General features: G+C 37.5%; 1 protein-coding gene across 3 annotated transcripts in view; it reads right to left on the reverse strand.

Moving 5' to 3' along the window:
* The window catches only part of INPP4B (inositol polyphosphate-4-phosphatase type II B), a 563,010-nt gene that overhangs the window by 322,094 nt on the left and 214,435 nt on the right, over positions 1-26,481 (reverse strand). The gene's annotated exons all lie outside the window — the stretch shown is intronic.

Consider the following 26,481-nt stretch of genomic DNA (forward strand, 5'->3'; position numbering starts at 1 on the left):
TTGGCATGACTATGAGGAACTTCATTGAAGTCCAAGGGCAAAATGTAATGAACTGTACTTTAAAGGACAAACTTGGTACTCAAAAGCCTATGTATTTCTGATAAGGGTGACTGAACTCTGGTTTCTCCTGGACACTATGGAGTAGAGAAAATACATCAGAGGGTGAGTCTCTCTGCTCTTAAGGTCAGGAGATTACAGAGAGACTTGAGAACTGAGTGGGTTTTTAATAAGCAATTGAAACAGTTAATTCTTAAAGTTGTAAATTCATTTGGTACTTCTTTAATATATAAACCTTCACCCAGTCTCTGGCCAATTTTATAACCCAAGAATGTCTTTCTCAAGGACCTGGAAGCCATCCTTTTGAAATAAAATTATTGAGGGGGGGGAGTGCAGGGCTGGGTGAAAAAGGTGAAGGGATGAGAAAGAAGAGAGAGAAGAGAAGAGAAGAGAAGAGAAGAGAAGAGAAGAGAAGAGAAGAGAAGAGAAGAGAAGAGAAGAGAAGAGAAGAGAAAAGAAAAGAAAAGAAAAGAAAAGAAAAGAAAAGAAAGAAAACCTCATGGTTACAGACAACAGTATGGTGATTACCAGAGGGAAAGGGGAGTTGGTGGAGGTAGAAGAGGCTATAGTGAGAATAAATGGTAATGGAAGGAGATTTGACTTGGGATGATAAACACACAACACAATATACAGATGATATATTATAGAATTGTACACCTGAACTCTATATTATTTTATTAACCAATATCACCCCAATAAATTCAATATAAAGGGGGAAAAAGAAAGTTCTATCTCCCAGTCTCTGTGGGAAGGTAGAAGCCTAACTACCAGAAGCATCCATTAGCAAACAGATAGCCTAAACATATTGCATATGGACCCACCTCCCCATTAATGCCCTCCAGGACTTTTCCAAGAGCTCACCACAGTTAAAAACTCTTCTTCCTTTTGTTTCAGTTGAGTTGAATGCACTCTCTCACCCATTGCAATAGACTTCATTAAAGTCTGCCTTGCCTATTTAACTTTGCCCAGTACAATTTTTCTTTGACAACCACTGTAAAGCACTTCAACCATAATGTAGTGGTAGTAACAGCTGTCATTAGTAAAATATTCATTAAAGTTTATTGACCCTATAAGCCAGCAATTCTCAATCAAGGGGAATTTCGTACATCGGGGACATTTAGAAAAATCTAGAGACATTCTTGGTTGTCACAACTGGGTTTGCTCTTGGCATCCAGACGGTAGAGGTCAGGGATGCTGCTCAATATTTACAGTGTACAAGGCAGCCCCTGAATAATGTGGTGCAAATGCTAATAATGCATGCTTGAGAAACCCTGCCTTAACAATCAGATCCTAAGAGCACTCTTTCCTAAGTCTCACTGTCATTGGCCGGCAAACTCATTAGTCAACAGAGCCAAATATCAACAGTACTTCTTCAAAATAGACTGGCCCAGGCCAAAAACTGACTTCTGTGCATGGGCCACGAAGTTTCAATCGCACTGTACGTGTGCCCACACGTGGTATTTTGTGGAAAAGCCACACTCAAGGGGCCAAAGAGCCACATGTGGCTCGCGAGCCGCAGTTTGCCCACCATGGGACTAGGTTATGCCAAAAAAGCATGCACCATAATAAGTTAGATTATAGTTCCTACAACAGGAGCAGGCAACTGAAAAGAACTATTAACAACCTTTGAAGAGCATATCATTGGGAAAAATGCATAGAACCAATGACATTTACAGAATATTGAATTATTTTCACACCAAATGAGCCCATATTTCACATGAGTATATTGCTGATGATAAGCAGGTTCTACCACTTCCTAACTGTGGCAACACGGGCCAGCCACTCACATCTCAGGCTCAGTTTTCTCGTGGGTAAAAGAGGAATAAGAGCCGCTGCCTCACAGTGCCATTGTAAAAACTTGCCAAATATGATGCATGTTCACTGCTCAGCCTGGTGTAAGCTCTCAGTATATGATGATGATTTTAAAACTGCAATAAGAAAGGAAAATAGGAATCCCAGGATTGACTCCTTAATTAACAAACGAGGAAATAAGTGACAGCTAATTAAGTCCTAAGCTTATCATTTAATATATTTTGAGACCAAACTAACTCTTCAAACACCATTATTTTTATGAAAATGTAAGATCTAGATAATCCAATCTGTGGGCTCACTGAGTCACTTTGGACTCATAATCACTTAAAGGTATTTCTTAATAAGAATGTAATTAGATGTTTAATTAGCCTGCAAAGGCTGATGAACTGCCACTCAGCCATTATCTCCTTTAGAGGTTCATCTCAATCAATTTCTGTATACAATAGCAATTATGATTAATCCAATATAGATTAATATATAGATTGCCACCACCTATCACTATCTCACAGACAAAAGAATGACACTTCAGCCCCCTTAGAAGAAATACTAAGTTTGCAGATGCTCTCAGCAAGTTAACTTGTTACTGTTAACAGATTACTGCTCTCTACAAGATAACTTAAACAGATTACCTGATTTCCTTTTCATTTTCTCAAAAAGCATTTTTGTAGCAATTATAAAGAACAAGCATAGATGTAATTAACTCGTGACACATTGATCTCATTTTATTTGGCAAGCTCACAATAACAAAAAATTTAAAAACTTTCCCTCCTCCGCTTTTGCGTACAGCTAGAAAATTCATATCAGGACAAACTGACTTAAAATGGTTATATGACGCTCAGATGTAAATGAATTTGCCTTACTTTGTAATGTAAGGCTCTAGTGCATTCTCAACTACACATTGAGTAATAGACCTTAGATATTACATCTTATTTTTATTTATCCTGCATTAAGAACTTTTAATATTTATCTTATACCTTCTTGGCAATGTGCTAAGGATTATCTGAGTTTCCTCAGAGCTATATTTTAAATTTAGAAATGCATTAGTATGTGAGAAGTAAAAGCATGAAATCCCTTGTCTCCACTCAATAATTCACTACCAAATCAATATATAAAGAATATTTTAAAACCATCAAACTAAAGGAAGCGCAGTTCAAAAACAATGGGTGTCTTTCCCTGAAGTTTTCTAAACCAATTTTTCTTTCAGATAGACTTGTCAGCTCCAAACTGAACAGGACTTGGATTCCTAAGATCCTGGGAAATGAAGAATATCTTGCTTCATTTTCTATTCTATATAAAGTAGAGCAGTATTAAAATTTTTACATTTTTCTCATATTTATGAGTTCCAAAGGGCATATTTTGGTGACTTCGATATGCTATTCCTTCTTCAACTTTATCATAAGCTCATTTTCCAATTTTATCCTAAAATTGTGAGTCAAAGAACAAAACCCTAAAAGTGCTAGTCCTCTCTAATGTACTTTCGAAAAGGGGAATATTAAGTGTAACTTCAGAACATAATGCTAAGAAAAACTTTTAAGAAATAAGTTTTAAGAGTGGCAAAGCTATAGAACCACCCTTTACAATGACCCTAATATGAAGACAAATCTGTTTGGCATTCCATCTACTAGTAAAAGGGAAAACTTTATCACCTAGAAATCTTCCATAGACATTTTTTGGAAGAACATTTTCCTGTAAGACACTTGGTGCCAGTGTAGATGCTGACCTAACGGAAGCCAGCATGTTAGTTTGTTTGGAGAACAAGACCACTAAAGTAGATAAGCGTGTTAACAATTTAATCAGTTGCTCTCATCTTTGGTTGTGAATCATTTCTGAAGCTTTTAAATACTAGGATGCCCAGACTTCCTGCAGATCAGTTAGATCAGAACATCTAGGCTGGAACTCGGCATCAGTATGTTATAATGCTCCTCCCAGAGATTTCAATGTGCAGTCCAAGTTGAGAATCAATGTTTTAAATAAATAAAAGATTTCATTACAATTGTCATGATAGCAGAGAGTTAAAAGAAACACTTAGATATACTTTCATAATTGAAAGTATAATTGATTAGAGTAGGAGAATTACCTCTCCACCCCCTGAAATAACATTTATAATGAGGTTTAAAGTCACTGCTGAAATAGGTTTTTAAATTTTTGTACTTTTCCTTATAATAATCCAGCAAAACCCTGAGGTCATTTCTATATGTGTATATTTAAGTTGATGCAATTTTATTGGCATAGCCCTTTATAAGACTGCTAGAGGCGTGAAATTCATGCACGGGGCGGGGGTGGGGGGGTCCCCTCAGCCCAGCCTGCACCCTCTCCAATCTGGGACCCCTTTGGGGATATCCGACTGCCAGTTTAGGCCCGATGGGGATTGGGCCTAAAATGGCAGTCGGACATCCCTCTCACAATTTGGGACCACTAGCTCCTAACTGCTAACCTGCCTGCTTGCCTGATCACCCCTAACTGCCCCCCATGCTGGCCTGGTCACCCCTCATTGCCCCCCTCAGCCAGCCTGGTTGCCCCTCACTGCCACCTCCCGCCAGCCTGGACACTCCTAAATGCCCCCCCCCCATGAGCCTGGGCACCCCATGCAGCCTGTTTGCCCCACCTGATGGTCACTTAGGCTTTTATATATATAGATAACATATGAAGGTTAATATTGTCAACCCACTCAATTGACTCGAGGTGAAATAGAAGATTCAGTCACTAGTTAGGCAACCTTTTCCCTCCAAAGCAGAACAGTAATATGAAGTTTGGCATAAGAATATCAGAATAAAACAGAAGAAATAACTTTTACTAAATCTTGTTTAAAAGTACCATGACAAGTAAACTTATGAAAAAATTGGGGACACAGGTATCTGAGAAAGTGCTGCACCTGTCCTCACTGACTACTGCCCCACTGGCTGACCTGTTAAGTCAGGCCAAAGACTTTGATCCCATTTATACATCCACAAAAAGTCCAAGATATTATTCAACATTAGCCATAGATCAAGTTCCAAATGAATTGCCATTTGTCCACATGGTAACATTTTCAGAGCATCTTGGTTGATATTTTTTGTCTTTCTTTATACCTCATTTTCTAAAAGATCAAGAAAAGACAATATAAACATTTCTAGTTGAGTTGGTGTAGGTTTATGCAAAAAAATTAAATGATAAACAATTCTTATATTTCCACTTCCCCCAAGTTTTCTGTTTCTTTCTTGCTTTCTCGGTGTCTCTTCTTTTCATCACCATCATCATCGTCGTCGTCGTCATAAATATCTAGACAGAGTCGCTAAAGTGTAATTTTAAAATGCCTGAGGGTCCTTTTAGTTTTCTTGTTTCCTTTTGTTCTCAAAGCCCCCCTTAGGTGACTTTCTCCGCAGTAACACAAATATTTTTTAGAGGAGTCTGTCTGGAGGCCCAGAACTCTGCATTTGGAATAGAACTCTAATGAGATGACTGAGTCCCGCCCCCAAAAAGGGAGGGAATTCTGAAAGAAACAACTAAATGACTAGCTTTCACACTGTCCTCAGAAATCCAGCGCTCCTCCGTCAGAGTTACCTCAGAGTAGGGACAAGAGAGGGCTGACCAGGTGGCCTTGACCCCAAAAGTGGGTCAAGGACACGATGTCCATTTTCATATGATATATAAGGACATGGATGTTCAGAGCGTTGCATGGCTAAAACAAAAGCTTAACAGCCCGAGCCAGTAAGTGGGCAGGCCCTTTGTAAACAGCACTGTGATTTATAAGCGCTAGTTAGTAATATTACTACTGCTGTTTCTTGGTTCCTGTGAAAATTTAAATGCTTGTTTTATTAGGAAAATGTTTAATTAGGTAATAAATCTCAAGAAAAGGCACTGTTCCAAGTCAGATTCATTTTTATCTCTACCATTCTGTGCAATAAGCACATTTAAAGAAATTCCTAAAGGGATTCAGCCAGTGGAAGAAGCAAGAGCAGCTGACTAAACCGTTCTGTCACAGCTTTAATTCACACAAGGTCAACCCAGTCGGCCATCGTCTGCAATAAGGAAACTCACCACACTTCCTGGTTGTTATGAGGGTACTCAGGGAAGTGTCCCCTGCCTCCTTTGGTTGGAAGGGAGCGCTCTAAGGATCTCAATTCAATGATTGCAACTTGGATATTTAATCCCAGGTGATAGCCAAACACTAAAGAAATATTGAAAAATAATAACAACAGCAATCCAATTTAACTCAATGTACATTATCTGTCCTAAAAAGGAGCAACACAAACATGATACTGTATGGGACTTAAGTATAATCCTTACTATGTGCCAGGGATTGGCCTAAGTGCTCTAAATATATCAGCTCATTCATTCCTCACAACAACCTATGGACTCAGCACTATGATTACCTTCTTTGACAGCCCAGAGAGAATACGTCACCTGCCCAAGGTCAATGCTGGAGCTAGGATTCAAACCTAGGCAATCAGGTTCTAAAGATCACCACAATGTTTTAGTTTTCAGTGAAGTTAGGGAAAAGACTGTATATTTTTATCGGAATTCTGCCAATTGTAAGTATGCCTTTGTGTTTGATATCTTATCTTCCTTTTGCTCCTCCAGATCCACACCCCATGCTTTTCTACCATGCTCTATGCACCAGAACCTGGCCAATATGGAAAGCACCCAATGGGCTTCTGGTTGGGTTGGCAGTAGCTGGAGATAAGAGGTCAAAGGGAGAGTAAGGTCAGGTATTTATTTTCCTGGTTCCCTCAGTCTGGTCACTACTAGTCAGTTACAGCCTTCTCTGGAATTGGCAGCTCCCGTCAAATGACTCATTTCTCCACCTCTCCTTTCCTCTGCCCCTAAACCCTTAGACATAACAATACAATTGCTGTTATAATTGCTGTTACAATTGCTGGGGCACCAAGCTATATGTGTTATTTTCCCTAAGACCTGACTACATCTTTGTAAACAGAACTTTATTAAACTTTATTCAAATCACCATTCAAAGAATCTGAGTAAAGAATTGATTTCTCCATCTAGGTTACATATGACTGGACAAAATAATCATCGCATAACCCTCACTATCCCCGCTTTCTAGTCTCTGCACAGCAGGTCCAGGAAATAAATTCTACAGCTGCCCCCAAAGAAATACATTATACCTACTATAAGCATATGTGAAAATTATTTTTATTTTTTCTTAGTTTTTTTTTTTTTTTTGTAAGAAACCAGGAGTTGAGGTCTACAAAGAGAGCGGCATTTTTATTCTAATAATAGTCAGAGATTCTATTAAAAGCATCCTGAGTGTCAAACAGCAGGACAGTAACAGACCTATCCCCGTTGGGTGTTGGTCTCTTTGAGTGGAATAAGCTTATGGAAGCCTTAACTTAAGTGTCATAAATCAGACACTTAGCCTAATTAAATACAGAAATATCCCATGCAGTGCAGCTGATAACACTAGCTAGACAGTTGGCTTCCTAGAACCAGGTAGTAAAATATATCCAGGAAATGTGATTCCATGGGGCAGAAAGAGACCAGGTGCATCCTTGTTTTTCCTTTCAATCCAATTAGCCATTTATCAGACACAAAGCACATTTATAACTACGTCTCAAACAAAAGCATCAAGCATCTGAACTGACCTTAACATCTCTTCTTCAAAACATCTGATCTTAGCAATTACTGTAACAGCCCACCTTGTGTTAAGAATGTAAGTTACTTCTACTGAAGGGATGTGAGAATAACACACTGAGCCATAATTCAAAAAATTATATATCTGGTTACCCACTCAGTCCTCTTCCCTAATCCACCTTAATAGCGTTGACAACACTTTTCTGTTCCACTCCGGGTTTCCATGCGGAAAATCTAGCTTTTTGCTACATTTCTGTTGGCTTGGTTAGAAGGATGCATTTCCTTTTACTGTGACTTGATGTTTGCAAAGTTAAATTGTGTGTGTGTGGGGGGGGGGGCGGGGTAGGGGTGCGGGGGCAGGGTGGTAATTACTCACTGTCTTTGCTTACAAACATTATTGGAGCTGAGACCTCCTACTGAGAGCTCCATCATCAGAATGTGACACACAGGTCTTAAAGCTTATGAATATGCACAACTACCAGTGGGACGTGTGTTACGTGCATAGAGTCAGCTCTGACTCCTGGTGACTCTATGAATGAGTGATGTCCCTGATGTCATGTCCTCAACAGCCTTGCTCAGATCTTGCAGACTCATGCCTACAGCTTCTTTTATGGAGTCAATCCATCCTGTATTTGGTCCTCCTCTTTTTCTGCTTTCTGTTTCTCTCAGCATTATTGTCTTTTCCAAAAACCCTGCCATCTCATGATGTGCCTGAAATAGGACAGCATCAGTTTTGTCATTTTTTTGCCTCCAGCAATGTTTCAGGTTTAATTTACTGTAGAACCCACTTGTTCATATTTCTAGTGGTCCAGGACCAGTGGGATAGATACAACAAACTGACATTTCTCTGAATTAGCATTTCATAGAACAATGGATGGATGCATAATACATTAACCCATCATAGCAATAAGTATTTAGGGACTCTCTTGGGGTACTTCTGGACTGGAAGGAAACAATGACCATGACCTTAGATTAAAAGATAGGAATCCTATATCTTTCTTCTCTAATTCTAATTCTAACACCAGTTAATGTGTGACAACAGAGCTCCCCGACTATACTAAAATGACAACTCTCTATATGACCTGGCTCACATAATTCTCTCCCACAATGATTAGGGCTAAGCTGTGGATCCAAAAAGATATTACAGAAATGATATGTATGACTTCCAAGGTTAATTCATAAAAACCATTTGGTTTCTGACTTTCTCTTGTGTCACTCAATCTGGGAGAAACCAGTTGATTCAGGGAACAGCCCACGTATGAGGAACTGAGGCCTCTTACTGAGAGCCAGTACCAACTGCCAGTAACATGATTAAGTTGTCTTGGAAGCACATCTCCATACCCCAGTCAAGCCTTCAGATGAATGGTACTCCAGCTGACATCATGACTGTAATGTTATGAGAGATTCCAAGCTAGTATCATTCAGCTAAGCTACTCCTAAATTCTGGGTCTATAGAGACTGTATGAGATAATAAATGTTTGCTGCCATATCCTTAAAGATTTGGGGGTAAATTGCTACATAACAATAGGTAACTAAAATGCTCTTCATTCTGATTTTCTACTCTATATAAGGTTTATCCTATATGTGTATATTTCCTTTTCCCAACCCTAACACACACATATCTGTATTCCAAACAAGCCCTCCACACAGGAGTATAGCAAAATATCTAGGTTATGCACACTCTGATAATGACACAATTTTAAATAATTAATGCTATAAGATATATGTGTCCATAGTTGCCTAGTTCATAGTACAAACAATAAAGGTTTATCTGTAAAAGTCCTTACCCAAGAAATTGTTTACAAAAATAAATAATGCATATTTGATCTTTATAATTATATAAATCTAATTTATTTGCAACTCAGTAGATCATGCCATTGTATGGTAGCATAAAAAAAATTGTGATATCATTTTATTACACAGAGAGTTATAAGTATTGAGTTATATCCTGACATTAACTCCTTTGTTAACTGCCAGAATTGAGTCATATTATCTCAGCTGATATTGAAATGAGTAAGACGGTTAAGAGGAACATCTGGCTGAAATATTGCAAAGGTCTAGTTAGTGCATTTAAACCAAGTATGGGTGTCTTCAGCTGTAGTAAAATTCCAAACAATTATTCATTGTCACTTTCCTATGAGTCATCATGACTTTATACAAAGAGTGTGAAAATATTAACAATGCCAGAAGCACCCAAAGCAGATAAATATATCATTCTCTCCCACCTGTCTTCTTCTCTATATAAAATCAATCTATCATTCTCAGATCAGATCAATTTTAAAACACAGTAAAATTAAAGAAACGTATTTACTGTTCATATCACTATATTTCTAAGACTGAAATAACAAAACAGATGAAAAATTGCATTTCTAAAATCTTTTGGATACCTGTAGAACATTTTTAGTAAAATCACTTAAAAACTATTCTCTGTATGAGAGCCCGACATAAAAATAGGCCTGAAAACACAGGTTACTTCTTTAGGTTTGATGTGAATTTCTCATAGGGAAATTAGGATTCTAAAAAACCTAAGTAATAGTAAAAGTATTGAATTGTACTTCAAATGAAATTGTACTCTATACAAATTTAGCTTCTGCAAAGGGCAGGAATTTTCTTTCATATGAACTCATAAAATAATTTTTTTAGAGTTGTAAGAACTAGAGAAAAATAAAAAATGCAAAAAGAATGATATTCAAATGTTTTATCCTTAAACAAACACAGCAGAATTTGACTAAATATAGGGTGGTATAAAGGTAATGGTTATGGAATGAGAAAGACAATGTGCTTTTATGAAATGCTCAAATGATCAAGGGTTAACTCATTAATTCTTGGCACTAGATATTACATATCTAATTTTAAAATTTTGTTTGATATTTACACTTAATACCTGTATTTTATACATTTATAAATTATCAAAAGGGTAGAAATGAGGGACATTCACTTCTGTTATTAAGTTGGCTAACAGCATCTTAGGTATGGGACAATAAAAAATAAAGAATAAGTCAAACAATTTTTGTTTAATCAATTTTATTTATTGTTGTATCAAAATTATACCCTGGTGAACCAAGGAACTTAAGATATACCTAGTAATTACAAATCTATAAATCAATTTATTCTTTAATCAAAATTGTGGCTGGACATATGCTTGATATAATTTCAAAGGGGTTATTTTACTCTGAGAAATCATTGATTTAATTCTGAGAAACTTTATGCATTGGATTGTATTTACTTCTGATATAATACAAAGCTATTATTTCTCTTCAGATATCTCAGAATATCTGTTAAAATGAATGAATAAATGAATTAATGAATGAATGAATGAAAGAAGTTTTCAGCAATTAATTCTGGCAATGTTTTGGCATGAATATACTCCATTTGTTTGAAAACTACTGATATCCTGTTGGTCTTTGTGTTTTTTATTTGGCTTCTTACTCATATAGAGAATTGTATGCAAAAACTACTTTTACTACTTCCTCCCCCTCAAAATCTACATTGAGTATAATATCTGCAGAATAATTTCTCAGAAAATCAAACTATTACTTGTATATAATGTGCATGCCTAGCTAAAAGGAGTAAGACTTAGGTCCTGACATCAAGGAGATGGAAAATATAACCAGAGAGATCAAGTTAAATTATATGAAACAATTAAGGAGAATTAAGTTCTATGATGTATAACAGCATTTCCCAAAAGATCCAGATGTTAATAGATGTTTCATTTTTTTTAAAAAGTCTCCCATGGTCAAGTAAGTTTGGGAAATAGTTCTTAAGACATTACTCTCTTGGCAATTCACAATGTCCATTAGCATATTAATGACTGAAAAGTTTTTCAGCAAAGAATATGGTTGTACTTTGATTAACCCGGAATATTCAAAATTTCTTTAACCACTGAAACCGTAGTTAAAATGTTCTGTTTGATCATGAAAGTTTCACAAATAAAAAGAAAAAATAACATAAGCATTTTTTCACATTATTTTAACAAGCATTAGCATTTTGCCATATTTGGATCAGATATTTTAATCTAAATAATAATAAAAGATTACTTATACAATTAAGGCCATCCCACCTCCTTTTCTTTCTTCCTTCCTCAGAGGTTATTATCATTCTAAAATTGGTGTATATTCTTTTTTGTTCATATATTTACTTTGACTCATATATTTGTATCCATAGATTATATTTAGGATTTGTGTGTTTTAAATTTACAAAAATAATATCATTTTGTACATGTTATAATTTATTAATTTTGTTGAACATTATGTTTAAGAGATAGATCAGCATAAATAAACAAATGGGGACTACATCAAAGTAAAAAGCTTCTGCACAGAAAAAGAAACCATCAATAAAATGAAAAGGAAGCCCACTATATGGGAGGACATTTTGGCAATGATACATCTGATAAGGGGTTAATTTCTAAAATATATAAAGAACTCATACGACTTAACAAAAGAAAGACAAACAATTCAATTAAAAAATGGGCAAAGGACCTAAACAGAACTTCTCCAAAGAGTACATACAGATGGCCAAGAGACATATGAAAAATGCTCAGTCACTAATCATCAGAGATGCACATTAAAATGACAAAATTGTGGTTAAAGAGAGCAAACCTACTGGGAAAAAATAAATAAATAAATAAAATGACAATGAGGTATCACCTAACACCTGTCAGAATGGCTACCATCAACAAATCAACAAACAAGTGCTGGCAAGGGTGTGGAGAAAAGGGAACCCTAGTACACTGTTGGTGGGAATGCAGGCTGGTGCAGCCATTATGGAAAACAGTATGGAGTATCCTCAAAAAAATTAAATATGGTACTGCCATTTGACCCAGCGATCCCACTTCTAGGAATATATCCTAAGAAGCCTGAAACACCAATCAGAAAGTATTAATATATGCACCCTTTTGTTCATAGCGGCACAATTTACAATAGCTAAAATCTAGAAATAGCCAAGTGCCCATCAGTAGATGACTGGATAAAAAAGCTATAGTATATTTATACAATGGAATATTATGCAGCTATAAAAAAGGATCTCTTACCCTTTGAGACAGCATGGAAGGACCTAGAGAGTATTATACTAAGAGGAATAAGCCAGTCAGTAAAAGACAAGTATCACATGATCTCACTCTTATGTGGAATCTACTGAATAAAATACACTGATGAATAAAATAGGTCCAGACATATGTAGAAGCATGGAAAGGAAGCCCACTATATGTAGAAGCATGGAATAGACTGACCAGTCTCATAGGGAAGTGGAGGGAGGAGGGGAATAAATAGGGAGGTAGTTGGAGAGGAGTAAGAGATTAACCAAAGAACTTATGGTCATATATGCATAACCCATGGACACAAACAATAGTGCTGTGAAGGTATGGGGGAGGGAGGTAGGTGGGGTAAAAATGTTCAATGGGGAAAAATGGGGGGCATCTGTAATACTTTCAACAATAAAGATAATTTTTTTAAAAAAATAAAAACAAATTTTTTAAAAAGAGAGATCCACAATAATGCTATAGATTTAGTTCATTTGTTTTAAATGAGGAATTGTGTTCTTTGTAAAAATACACCACAAAAATTAATTATTCAACAACCTATTTAAAACATGTGGCTTGTTCCCAATATTTTTCTATTACAAACATGTGGTGAACATCCTTATACCTAAATCCTTGGATGTATGTTGAAGAGACGTTCTAACGTATATGGCTAAAAGTGGAATGAGTAAGTTATAGGTATCCATATTATTAACATTAGTAGAAATTTCAAACTACTCTCCAAAGTAACTGAACTCAGTTACACCCCAACCATCACACTGCAGGAATTTCCAGGCACTCACATCTTTGCAGATACTCAGACATGACTTTATACTAATCTGATGTGAATGCATTTATACTGTGTTGATGCACAATGTTAATTCTCCTTATTTTTTTTAAAGATTCTTAGAGATTTTTAGAGAGAGTGGAAGCGAGAGGGAGAGAGAGAGAAATATCAATGTGAGAGGGAAACACTGACCTGCTGCCTCTTGCACTGCCCTTACCAAAGATAAAGCACACAACTCTCGCATGTGCCCTGACCAGAAATTGAACTGGCAACCTTTCGGTGCATGGCACAACACCCTCCCAACCAACTGAACCACACAGGCCAGGGCTCCCTTATTATTCTTGAGACCTGAACATATTTTCATAAATGTATTGGCCATCTGGCTTACCTCTTTTGTGAATTGTGAAGATTTTACAGTGTTGATTATATATTTCCTAAACTATTCCTTCATTGTTCAAATTCAATGCAAATGCTTCCCCTGGTTTATGGCTTAATTTTCATTTTGTTTATGATTTCTTGTGGTGTATTTTGAGAAGTTTTTATGCTAATCAATTTTACAAAGTCTACCCTTTGGTGTCTTTTGTCCTAAATTTTTCAAAGTTTATTTTTCATATTGAGGATTTTATTCCATTTGGTATTTATTGTGTCATACAGGCATTTAATATTCTCAGTGACATTTCTTAATTAATCTATTCCTTCCATATTGATTTCCAGTGTCCCAGCATTAGAAACTAAGTCTTTGTAATATAGAGGATATCATTAGCAGTTGAGACAAGGGAGACGACTCACTATTGCACAGACATAACCATACACGAGGGACTGCATGATAGAAGTGGTCTTCAGATAGGGTCTGAAAACCACATGGACATGAGACATAGGTTTTGGTATCAGACAGAACTTCATTTATATCCCTTCTGTAATACTTATTGCAAGGGAATTTATCTTGCTAGAAATGAATGTCTTCTTTTGTAAATGGAGACAAAATGGATTATCTAATAGTATTATTTAATGAGATACTATATTTAAAAAGTGGACAGGAAACCATAAAAATATTAGAAGAATCCACAGGCAGTGAAATCGCAGACATATGCTGAAGCAATTTCTTCACTGCTCCTAGGGCAATGGAAACTAAAGAGAAAATAAACAAATGGGACTACATCAAAATAAAAAGCTTTTGCACAGCAAAGGAAACCATCAACAAAACAACAAGAAAGCCCACTGCATGGGAGAACACATTTGCCAATGTTATCACTGATAAGGGTTTAATCTCCAACATTTACAGGAAACTCATAGAACTTAACAAAAGGAAGATAAACAACCCAATCAAAAAATGGGCAATAGACCTAAATAGATACTTTTTGAAAGAGGACAGAAGAAAGGCCAAAAGACATATGAAAACATGCTCAAGGTCAATAATCATCCAAGAGATGCAAGTCAAAACGACAATGCGGCACCATCTCACACCTGTCAGAATGGCTATCATTAACAAATCAACAAATGGCAAGTGCTGGAGAGGAGGCAGAGAAAAGGGAACCCTCGTGCACTGCTGGTGGGAATGAAGACTGGTGCAGCCACTGTGGAAAAACAGTATGGCATTTCCTCAAAAAATTAAAAATGGAACTTCCATTTGACCCAGTAATACCACTTCTAGGAATATATCCCAAGAAAACAGAAACAGCAATCAGAAAGGCTATATGCACCCCTATGTTCATAGCAGCACAATTCACCACAGCTAGGATTTGGAAACAGCCTAAGTGCCCATCAGTAGATGAGTGGGTTAAAAAACTGTGGTACATCTACACAATGGAATACTACGCTGCTGTAAAAAATAAGTTCTTACCATTTGCAACAGCATGGATGGAACTGGAGAGCATTATGCTAAGTGAAATAAGCCAGTCACAGAAAGATAAATATCCCATGATCTTACTCATTTATGGAATATAATGAACAACATAAACTGATGAACAAAAACAGATCCAGAGACAGAGAAGCATTGATCAGACCGTCAAACCTCAGAGGGAAGGTAGGGGGAGGGTGGGGGTGAGGGGGAGAGATCAACCAAAGGACTTATATGCAAGCATATAGGCCTAACCAATGGACACAGACAACAGGGGGTTAGGGAATGAGGGGGGGGGGTTGGTTAATGTGGGGATAAGGACACATATGTAATAAGTTAATCAATAAAAAAATTTTAAAAAGTGAAATAAAAAATAATATGAAAAATAGTGGTTACTATAATGTCATGTGTATAGTAGGTGTTCAAAGTTTCTAGTTGTAATTGTAGTTTTGCTGTTGTTAGTAATACTAGTAAGAGTGGTAGTGGTGCCACTCTTAACAGTTGTTAATTTGAAAATATGAAACCAATCTGAAAGAAATTCCTAGGAAAAGAACGATGGAACTAGAGTACTGACTGACTATACTAGTAAAGGTGACTCCAAGCTGGGGTTTAGAGGACATGATGAAAGAGGAATTGAAGATACCATTTTAGGGCAAAAGTTCTCAAAGTGTGGCTCCAGCAACAGCAATTCTTGAGAACTTACTTGCTAGATAGGCAAAATCAGGACTCCAGACCTACTCAGACACTGACTGACAGGAGACCCAATAACCTGTGTTTTAACAACCTCTCCAGCCCCCTCCTTGCCAGGTTATTGTGATGCAGGCTCAAGTTTGAGACCCACTGGTTTGGAACAGGATGAGTAAGTGGGGATGCTGAGAAACCAGGTGAACCAGGTACATGAGAAAATGTCAGAGCTAATGATGTAGATTCTCAGGTAAAGAGCTAAAATTCTCTCCCGATGTCTTTACGTGCTTCCAGTTATGGGTTGTATTTTTCTGAATGGCTTCCCGATCTCAGAGTCATTACTCAGCTTTCAAGTTCTCCTTGCAGCCCACCTACTCAGCAAAGCAATGCCAAGTTTGCAACCCTCAATCACTCCCCGTCCTGCCCACAACCTCCCTCCTACACTGTTCTCCTGCTTTAAGCTTGGAGGCTCCTCAGGGAAGGCAATTTGTCTGGCACAATTTCATCTAACATGAAATGTCATGTACACTTACAGAGCTTTATAAATAATAAATGAGGGTAGTAATGGCCTAGAACCCAACTTTAATAGTAGGAATCCCTGGCCATTAAATATAAAACAGTTACCAACAGTATATATATATATATATATATATATATATATATATATATATATATATATATATATATATATATATAGTCTAGTGGCCCTTCCCTGGTCCCTAAAAGGCAGAAGTCTGCAAAGAACATGCTGTTGTCTGTATTATTTAAGAGCACTTTTCTTTCAAAAACCAATTTCCTCTTAAATCCAATAGGTGTAAGTACAAAAAGAGAGAGAGGGAGAGAGAGAGAGAAGCAGTAGCCAGCCACAGGAAACATTTACCGCTTTTCAGATTTTTCCATGGTATCTTGGAGGGAGTTTTATTGATTCTTAGGTAGAAATGAAGGTGGAGAAATAATGAGAGATCTTATTATAATAGCCTACCAGAGACCTGAGCAGTGTATTAATTTTGGCCATAATATGTCAATTCCAACTGCACAAGAATCAGCTCCAGCATGGTGACAAGAATCAATTGTGTAGGCCTCTCACATAAGCAGATGTACCATGGCCCGTTCCGGAGAAGGATGCCTATGAGAGTACCACCAGCATTTCACAGTAGTGCCGACTGCCTTGTAACATCTGGGAATCCATGTCTAATAAAAATGTAAAATTAATCTTCAGGGACTTGAAACATGGCACTCCTATTATTTATAAAAACGAGATAATTCTAATGTGTTTCTTATTGTGGTTTTCCTTTTGCTTTACAATTTGTATATTGCATGTATGCACACATGTTAACTTAAAATCTGTAAAATCTATAGGATAGCATGTAAAAAGTAGGCCAGTAAAATATATCTTTTATCTTCACTTTAGGAGGGAAAGAAGGAAACAAGTATTCAGGAAGAAGTCTCTGCTCAACTTTTCAGTTGAAAGATATTTGCATCAGAATGAACAGGTTTTCCTGGAAAATTAATTCTGTGACTTAGGAAAGTCCTTGGATATCAGTCAGAAGAATGATGAATCTTATATAATCAAAACATGCTTATCTAGCATCGAAAATGTGAAATGGTGTTAGGCAAATCCGCTGCATGCGGCTGCTTGTGTACAGTTGTGTAGTCTATGAGAAGCAATTTCTTTTTACGAGTCCAAGTTGATGATGTAGCTTTGGGCATTATTACAGCATGATTTATTGTTATCTAACCCACCCCTGAGAAAAATGGCACTGTCATCTGAACAGAATAAAATTTCTTTTGAGTAGATTTTTTAACAAGCCTGTATGAAGGTCACAATTTCACCATCGCAGTCAAAGGGGAAAGACCACACGAAATAAACCAAGACACTAGTCAGAGGTGGGCTGTTTCTCCATAGAGGAGCCAGAATTTTCTAGTGACATCTACCAAAGTCAGTTCTCAGTTTCTTTTCAAAATATTGATATTAAAGCATGGTTGATTCAGCTGAATAGGACTAATATGCACATACAGGATTCATTCACTTATTAATGCATGAGAACATTTTTAATAAATGCTAATTTTGTTTTAATTTACTTTTATGTCAATCCCAGACATTAAAAATCCTAACTCAGGCTGCACTAAGAACAGACATCAGAAAAATTTATGAATATCCAATTTCTATTTTCAATATATCACCATATTAATTTTATTTTCTAATTATTATTAAGATATATCCACTTGTCCCCATTGCCCCCAACACCACCCTGGTCCTAGCTAGAGTCCTCTGTTGCCCAGGAGTAACAATATCCTCCCACCTGGCCTCTGCATCCATTTTGCCAAGCTCTTATCTTTCTCCGCAGAGGAATCAGATGACCTTCTTCAAAACTCAAATCACATAATATTTTCCCTCAGCTTAAAAACTTGCAGAGGCTTCTAATGGTTCATAGGATAATGAAAAACAACTGAGGACCTGCAGATGGCTGCCGTTGGCCTCTCCATCCTCTGCAGTAGAACTCTACAGCTCTTATTGCTCTTGGCTCTGCCTCTTCCAAGACTAGTTCTGTACTCCCCCTCTCCCGCGCCCACCCCCCTCCGCCGCCCCTGGCCCCAGGACACTTAGTTATCATTCTCTCTTAGTTCACCTTGATCCATCAGGTCTCTGGCCATTCTGCTTTACTTTTTCAGGGAACATTTCCCTGACCATCCCACTCCATCCCAAACAAACCAGATCCCCCTATTATATGCTCGAATCATCCCATGTTCCTAGCTCCTAGCTCTGTAGGAGGTAGCTACTTTGAACTAATCTGTGCAATTATCTAATTAATGGCTGTCTTCCCCACCAGTTAACAAACTTCAAGAGGGCGAGGCCCATGTTAATTAAAGCGCACCAGCCTGCCACAGAGAAGACAGTCATTCACTAACGATTTGTTAAATACCAGATGTACATATACATTATTTACAAGACAAAATAAAAGAAACATTTCCTAAAAATTAGAAGAATAACAGTGAAAATGAAACATATCAAAGTCCTTGAGTAAAACTGAAATGTACTTAGACATCTAGAAATTTAAATAATTAACTGTCATTGTGAAATGGATAATTGAAGGAAAAGAGGGTTGATAAGTTCAGATCTCTTATTTTACTCAAAGGCCATTCATCTGTTGACCTGCTGCCTCTTGGGCTTTCTGAACACCTCACAATTTTGATTTGCTGAATGTGAGCAGTTGTGAATCATAATGGTAAGCATTAGATTTTTTATATTTGTACTAAGAAAGAGATTGGAATGCCAATAACTATTGCACTTAGAAAGCAAATGAAACGCATGTCAAAAAGAGCCACACGAAATAAGTGAATCGGAAAATTATTTCAGTGCAATGGTACCCCAAATTATAGCTCTAAGAGTGATTGTGCCCTTCACCCTTTTATCTTTGGAGGCCAATGTTCAAAATGTATTATAAAATATCATCCCTCTCACAATCGGGATCAGCCGCTTCTGTTGTATGAACATATATATACACAAGACAAATGCTCTCACTGTTCCATAGCAAGGCTCTACATAAAAGACAGTCTACTTTCAGAACAGCATGGGACAGATTTGTGTATCCTTCTAGAGCAGTGGTTCTCAACCTGTGGGTGGTGACCCCTTTGGGGGTCGAACGACCCTTTCACAGGGGTCGCCTAAGACCATCGGAAAACACATATATAATTACATATTGTTTTTGTGATTAATCACTATGTTTTAATTATGTTCAATTTGTAACAATGAAATTGGGGGTCACCACAACATGAGGAACTGTATTAAAGGGTCGCGGCATTACGCTTTTTAACCTAAGAGAGGAAAACTGTATGTATTTTTATAATCATCTAAGAGAAAATGCAGCACTTGTATGTTGTTTGAAGGGAACAGCACAATTTACTGGTCACTGAAAACAGCCCCCTTTGTTCTTAAAATACATTCCTTGGGGGAAGTAAAGGTTCATTCTCTAGTGTTTTCCAATCTAATGCCCTTGTTCATTTAAGCTTTTAAAAGTTGAAGTTGTTTGTTTCTCTAGCATAACCTAGCCCATCCTAAATGGTATATATTTAAAATATCTAAAAGAATATCCGTCTTCATACATTGTCTAAAAGAGTACATATCATCCTGAAGGCTTGTACAAATGACTACACTGATGCATAAATTGTGTAGCAACGCCAAACATTAGGAGCATCGTGACTCAGTTCATGATTCAACAGAAGGCTGAGCACCTGGAAGCGCATCTTTTGTTTGCTGTCTGACGATGTCCCTTGAGTTAAGTAACAACTCAGACACAGAGAAAAGCTGAGGGAGAGTTTAGTTCATCCACCTACACAGAGTGAGATATACCTTTTTCTTGCTTCCAGATAAATGTCAATATCTTTCACATTTTAGCAAAAACAAAATTCCAAGCAGGACTTCAAGCTCTTCAGAACATCTACTACCTGTGCCTGTGCCCATGGCAGATCTCCAGACTTTTCCTAGGAGGGTCTGTATGTGAGAGCCAGCTATATGGCAGGGCAGCAAAAGTGAGCAGGGTGCCTTGCCAGGACCACTATTCTTGGTTTATTAAATAGAAAAACAAAGTACTCTTGGGCTAATAATATCGCTTACTTCAAGGGATTGTAAGGATAACATGAGTTAATCCATACAAATTGCCTGATGCACAATAGTAGCTCCATAAATTGTAAAATTGTTATATGGTAATAATAATAATGATACTTTGCAGGATTATTGATATTATTTAAATCAATACATTATATGTGCGTATTTCCCAAGTACAATTCTCAATCATCATCTTTTTCCCACTCCATACTTTCCTTCCATGGAAATCTCATTTACTCTATGGCTTCCATTATCAACTTTAAAATAAGATTCCTAAATGTACCTACTCACCCATGATGTCCAGGGTGACTGTTCAATTCCCTCTAGAACATTTTCAACTGGATGTCCCATTGTTTTCTCAAACTCCTCATGCCTACATCATGCATCATAGCTTCAACCCAGGACTGGCCTTACACCTGGTGAGGATGAGCCTTGTCTTAGGGCCTGATATTGAGGGTTTTCTCTATCCCCTCTCTGACTGCACCCCTCTCCCCCAGAGCAAGAAATCTGCAAAACCATCACTATATAGTTATATCATAAATGTCCTATTTTTCCCAAAGGCAAGTAAAATTACTGACAGATTAATTGCATAAAACTAAATTTCCCAATTATCTGTCCAAAAATTAAAATAAACATTCAATACTGGATTCATGAAATCTAACAAAGCCTTATATTTAATATTCCTATAAACAATGCAGGCTGATTTTCTAAGTCTTATTTCTGTGCCTTGATAATTAGCTGCCCTCCTTCTCTCCATTTTCCACTTCCGAAATCATTTCTGATTTAACTTCTAAAAACTGGAATTGAACTATTTCTGAAGCAGGGAAAAGATAAATGACCATTAATTCAACTGATAATTAAACACCTGAAAATCACAAAAGGCTGTATTATCATCATTTTCTGCCTTTCTACAATTAAGAATTTTATTTCCCTCTAAGTGGAAAAATTATTTTCTCAAATCAAAAGAAGTGGCAGCTGTACACAGAGTAGTGTGCCCTGGCATTTCGAGAGGTGAAGTCGCCTCTCTCTGCACTTCACCAAACAGCTCTTATCAGGGCTTACTCAGTCTAGGCAACACCAAGTATGATGGGAAGGGGCTACGTCAGAATCCTCTGTCATCAATGACCTTGACTCTAAGCAGGCAAAAGAATCAAGGTTCGGGGAGCTGCCACTGACAGGGATCTGCCAGGTCAGTTAGGCAGGTCGCTTAAACTATTTTTAGACTTTACTTTCCTCCTCTCTCAAATGCATTGACCTCTCACATCTGAAACTCTGCTCCTAAGTAAGGGAGCTCTCACTTTGTGGGAACTTTAAACACATTATGAACCGGGTTTTAAAAATGAGAGTTCAGTATGCTTCTCTCCATTGTCATGTGTGTTTTGATTCATGGGATCACCTGATTTTGGAAAACAAATGGATGGATCTTGAGAATATCACGCTAAGTGAAATAAGTCAGATGGAAAAAGTCAAGAACCATATGATTTCACTCATGTGTGGGATATATTACTTAGAGTAACAAATGAACAAATAAGACAAACAAACAAAAACTCATAGACATAGACAACAGTAAGATGGTTATTAGAGGGAGATGGGGATGGGAGGGAGGTAATAAAGGGAAAGGGGATCAAATATATGGTGACGGGAGGAGATGTGACTTTGAGTGGTATATAATAGATGATGTAATATAGAGCTGTACACTTAAAATCAATATAATCTTATTAATCAATGTCACCCCAATAAGTTTATGTTTAAAATGAAAAGTAACAAGTGTATATTTTTTTAAAAAGACAGCAGCTAACCAAGTAAAATCACTTGAGTGATGAAACAAAAGCTGTGGTACCTCTGATCCACTGGTTATGAGATAGGTCTAATCAAGGAGGGAGAGCAACAGCACACCAGGCCTTGGCCATCTCCAATTACATTCTGTGAAAGCCTCCATTTCAGCTTATAGGTGTGCACTTTCCAGGATATCTCATGCTCTTTCTCATCCACAATTTTCTAAATAGTAGGCTGGCTACATAAGCTGAAGTCCAAGATGACCACAGCATGTGTGGGAGAAATAGGCTATTTCACTTCTTCAGAGTTGCCCCAAAATCCCTATACCTACCTGCAAATGCAGTTCACCTCCTATGAGGAGCACACTCTGATCACTCCCAGGAAGGAGACAATATATGATAAGGTGTATGTTTTGGTAATTATTCATATGCCTGCCTCTCCTGCTGCACTGTAAGAATCTCTGTTTTTCCAGACCTGACAGCGTTGGGCGTAGAGACAGAACTTAATACAATTCAATAAATGATATAAAATTACTCTTAGTGAAAACATTTTTAAAGCCTCTGACTTTTTTCCTGGTAGTCTGACATATCGTTGCTATTCCATGAAATTTCTAAAGGTTAACTTGTTATCTCTTGTCTGTCATATGACTTTAAAACAGTTGCTGCCACACAAAGTAAATGGCTGAGCATTATCTCTATTTAATATATTTGAAATGAGCTATTGTTTTACTTGATGTTTTCTGTATTGGCCCAACTAACCAGTATGAGGTGTAGCCACACTTGATATTGTACACAAAGTCTGCATCTTCCCTTGAATCTTCTGTTCATGTCAAAAAACAAATTATGGTACCCAAACATAACTCTTAGGAATTGAAGCTGATGTTTATAAATCATAGTAGTCAATAATTAATACCTATAAGGCAAATTCTGCAGATAAAGTTGAAAGTACTTAAAAAATTTATAGTCTACAAAATATACTGTGTTATTTGTAAGTGATTAATTTTTGAAGCTTAATGAATACAACCATGTTGTAAATGTCAATAATCATTATCAGCTACCTAAAAATAAATTTTCATTAAAACTAAACATATATCTATAATATTAAAAGCATAATATGCAAACTGAATAAACTGCTGAACAGCGGTACAAGCATCCAGACTACCATGCTATGACACCCACTGGCGCCAGGCCAGCCAAGGCAGATGCAATGGGATTGGTTGGGGGCCCAGGCCACCAGCCAGCGGGACGATCAATTGGAGGACTCCACAATCACCCCAAAGAGGGAGGCCCAGGCTACCCAGCGGCAGTGCTGCGGTGGGTGAGCAGGGCCTCCCTCTGTGGGGCTATCCATCGTGTGGCTCCCGGACTGGGAGAGGGTGCAGGCCAAAGTGACGACACCATCCAGTGCATGAAATTCATGCACGGGGCCTCTAATATAAGATTTAAGGTAAAGGCCATGAGCCTCAACACTGAAATGAATCTTTAAAAATACTCCATCAGGCCCTAGCTGGTGTTGCTATATGGTTAGAGTGCTGGCCCAAGCACCCAAGGGTATGGGGTTTGATTCCTGGTCAAGGGCACAAACCTCAGTTGCAGGTTCACTCTCTGCCCCCAGTTGGGGCATGTGCAGGATCCAACTAGTCAATGTGTCTGTGTCTCTTTCACACCAATTTTTGTTCTCTCTCTCTCTCTTTCTCTCTCCCCTTCCCTCCCTTCCATTCTCTCTGAAAAGCAATGAAAAAAAATATCCTCAGGTGAGGATTAACAAAACAAAAAAACTAACAATAAAATACTACATTGGAATTCCTCTATCGCTCTTGAACTTGGTTATGCTGAACTCCAGAGAGAGGAGAGAGAAGTAGTGAAATAGCCTGTTTCTCCCACACATGCTGTGGCCATCTTGGACTTCAGCTTGTGTAGCCAGCTTCCAGCTGAGGTTTGAATGGAACTGTCCCGGGCTGTTCGTGGCTATGGAAATTTGGCCCTCTTTTAATGAAACTTTCTACTTCTGCTTCCCACTCTCCATCCAAAACCACTCCAATAAGTCCCAAGTAATTTTCCAGTTTACTAGGCATACGTTCCAGGAAATAGGAGATAATTATGGTAATTGTACTTAACAGGGCAATAAATGTGACTCATGGGTAGTAAGGGAAAACTTTCAAACGAAGCACATGATGTATATTCAAACAGAAAGCTCTTGAGTCTTTGGATGATCAGCAGATACAGATTTTCAGAGATGGGAATGGAGAGTGGGAGAAATAGGACCCAGTTAGGGAAGGAGAGTGGCCAATCAGGTTCTTAAAGGGAAATCAAGGTCTATGCCTATGTGGCCTCAGTTCTGACAAGAACAGGATCTTCATGGACGCCAGGCATTAGACGGAGAAGATAATATGAGTAGTCATAGGCATATAGGAAAGGCTTTATTGCAGACCAAGTAGCCACTGCTTGAAGACAAAGCAATTCTTCAAAATAGCCTTACAAAGTAGCCGCACAAATCAGTCCTGGCTAATACAGTAGCAAACACAGGAGCCATACCAAGCAGCCACTGAGGCTGGTCAGTAACACATCTTTATACTAACTTAGACAAAAGAGGCTTTTTGCCAAACAGTGACATCAATATATGGGTGACAGGAAGGCAGCCTGTGCAATGTAGACAGTACAATCGCTGTGTCCTTGCTTTTGCCCTGCGTATGACAAATTGGCCTTGAACATCTGGTATACTTTGATTAGGGCCCCCACATTCAAAGTAGCCTTGAACATCTGGCGTACTTTGATTAGGGTTCCCACAATGCCTTAGTTGGAGGCTGAGTTACATATGTCTAAGATGTTTCCTAAGTGGACAAAACAGAAGAAAAACCAGTTCTTAGAGAGACAGCGACAGACAGGGAAGACGAAAAATACCTTACCCCATGAACCCTAGAAATATTTCACAATTACTCCAAAATATACCTAGAATTTTTCAAATCCTACTTTCAAAGGAGACATAAAGGAAAACTGAATTAAGGAAGTGTGAATTCTTCAAGGAATTTATCACTCCCCATCTTTTTTGAAAACTTGTACCTTAAAAAACAACAACAAAACCCTCACCTAAACTTGGAGATTCTGGGAAATGATGATCATGAATGACTTTTATGGGACAGGAACCAAAAAGCACAGCACAGTTATGATTGCCAATCATCCACCATATCCTTATGTAAGTGATTTCCCATACTCCTTTGTAAGCATTTTTTTTGTAAGCATTATTTTTTAAACAAAAACATATTCAACACCAACTGCTAAATTGGTTAGTTCCACATGGCAAGGGGGGCAGCCAACAATCTGATGTGTATTAAAATGGTAATACATTAAAAATAATTTCTTGCAAACATTGTGACATGGAAGAAATTTATAAAAACAACATTGACATTCTAATTATGATCTAGTCAACTCAGGCTTCTTTGTATGTGAGTATATATACTTTTTTTTTTCTTTCTCCCCCTTTACCTCCCTCCTCCCAAGCCCTTCCCACTCTCCCAAGTCTTCATGGGCTACAGTATTTAAAAACAAATATAACATGAATTTACATAACCATGAAGCTAAATATGTGAACTATAATCTTTCAAGCAAGCTCACATTTATTTTTCAAGCAAGCTCACATTTATTTTGCCTAAACATCTGTAACACTGGGTATGTATTATAATTCTTTGTGATATCATAAAAGGATACCTTGAATAAATATGCCAGTGAAAGAAAATATGACTCATGCTAAGCCTCACCTTAAAAAATTTGAAGGATCCTCTTATTATAAACACTGACAAGCATATAAACAGCATCTTGGTGAACAAGCCACTTTGAAATTCTAACTATTTCCAAGATGAGTGTCTATTTACATATCCATATTGCAGGCACAGGCACGCAGGTTAAGGAAGGTAAAAATATACTTTCCCCAGAATCCTTTTAGCAAAATAATTTCCTTATAGGAAATAGGAATAGGAATAAGACCTCCTTCAACTTAGTTATTGCAGAAAGACACTTAGAGTTATGAGCCACATATTCTTTTACCAATGAACAGAGAAAAAAATCAGTTTAAAAAAAAGGGGGGGTAGGGAGAGAGAACACTGAAGTTAGAAATTATACAAACTTGATCATAAATTATATGAACTTAATCCTGGCCCCTGTTCAAGTCTCTTTGTGTAAATGAAAAAAATAAGCTACAAATCCCTCCATCTCACACACACACACACACACACACACACACACACACACACACACACCCTGAGGAGACATCTCACGGTTCTAAAACAGCAGCTGTAGACCAGAACTGTTCCTTCATTCATTTCAAACCAGAGGTTTGGATGATCT

Source organism: Myotis myotis, unplaced genomic scaffold (assembly GCF_014108235.1).
Source record: "Myotis myotis isolate mMyoMyo1 unplaced genomic scaffold, mMyoMyo1.p scaffold_m19_p_6, whole genome shotgun sequence".
In the NCBI taxonomy this organism is placed as follows: Eukaryota; Metazoa; Chordata; class Mammalia; order Chiroptera; family Vespertilionidae; genus Myotis; species Myotis myotis.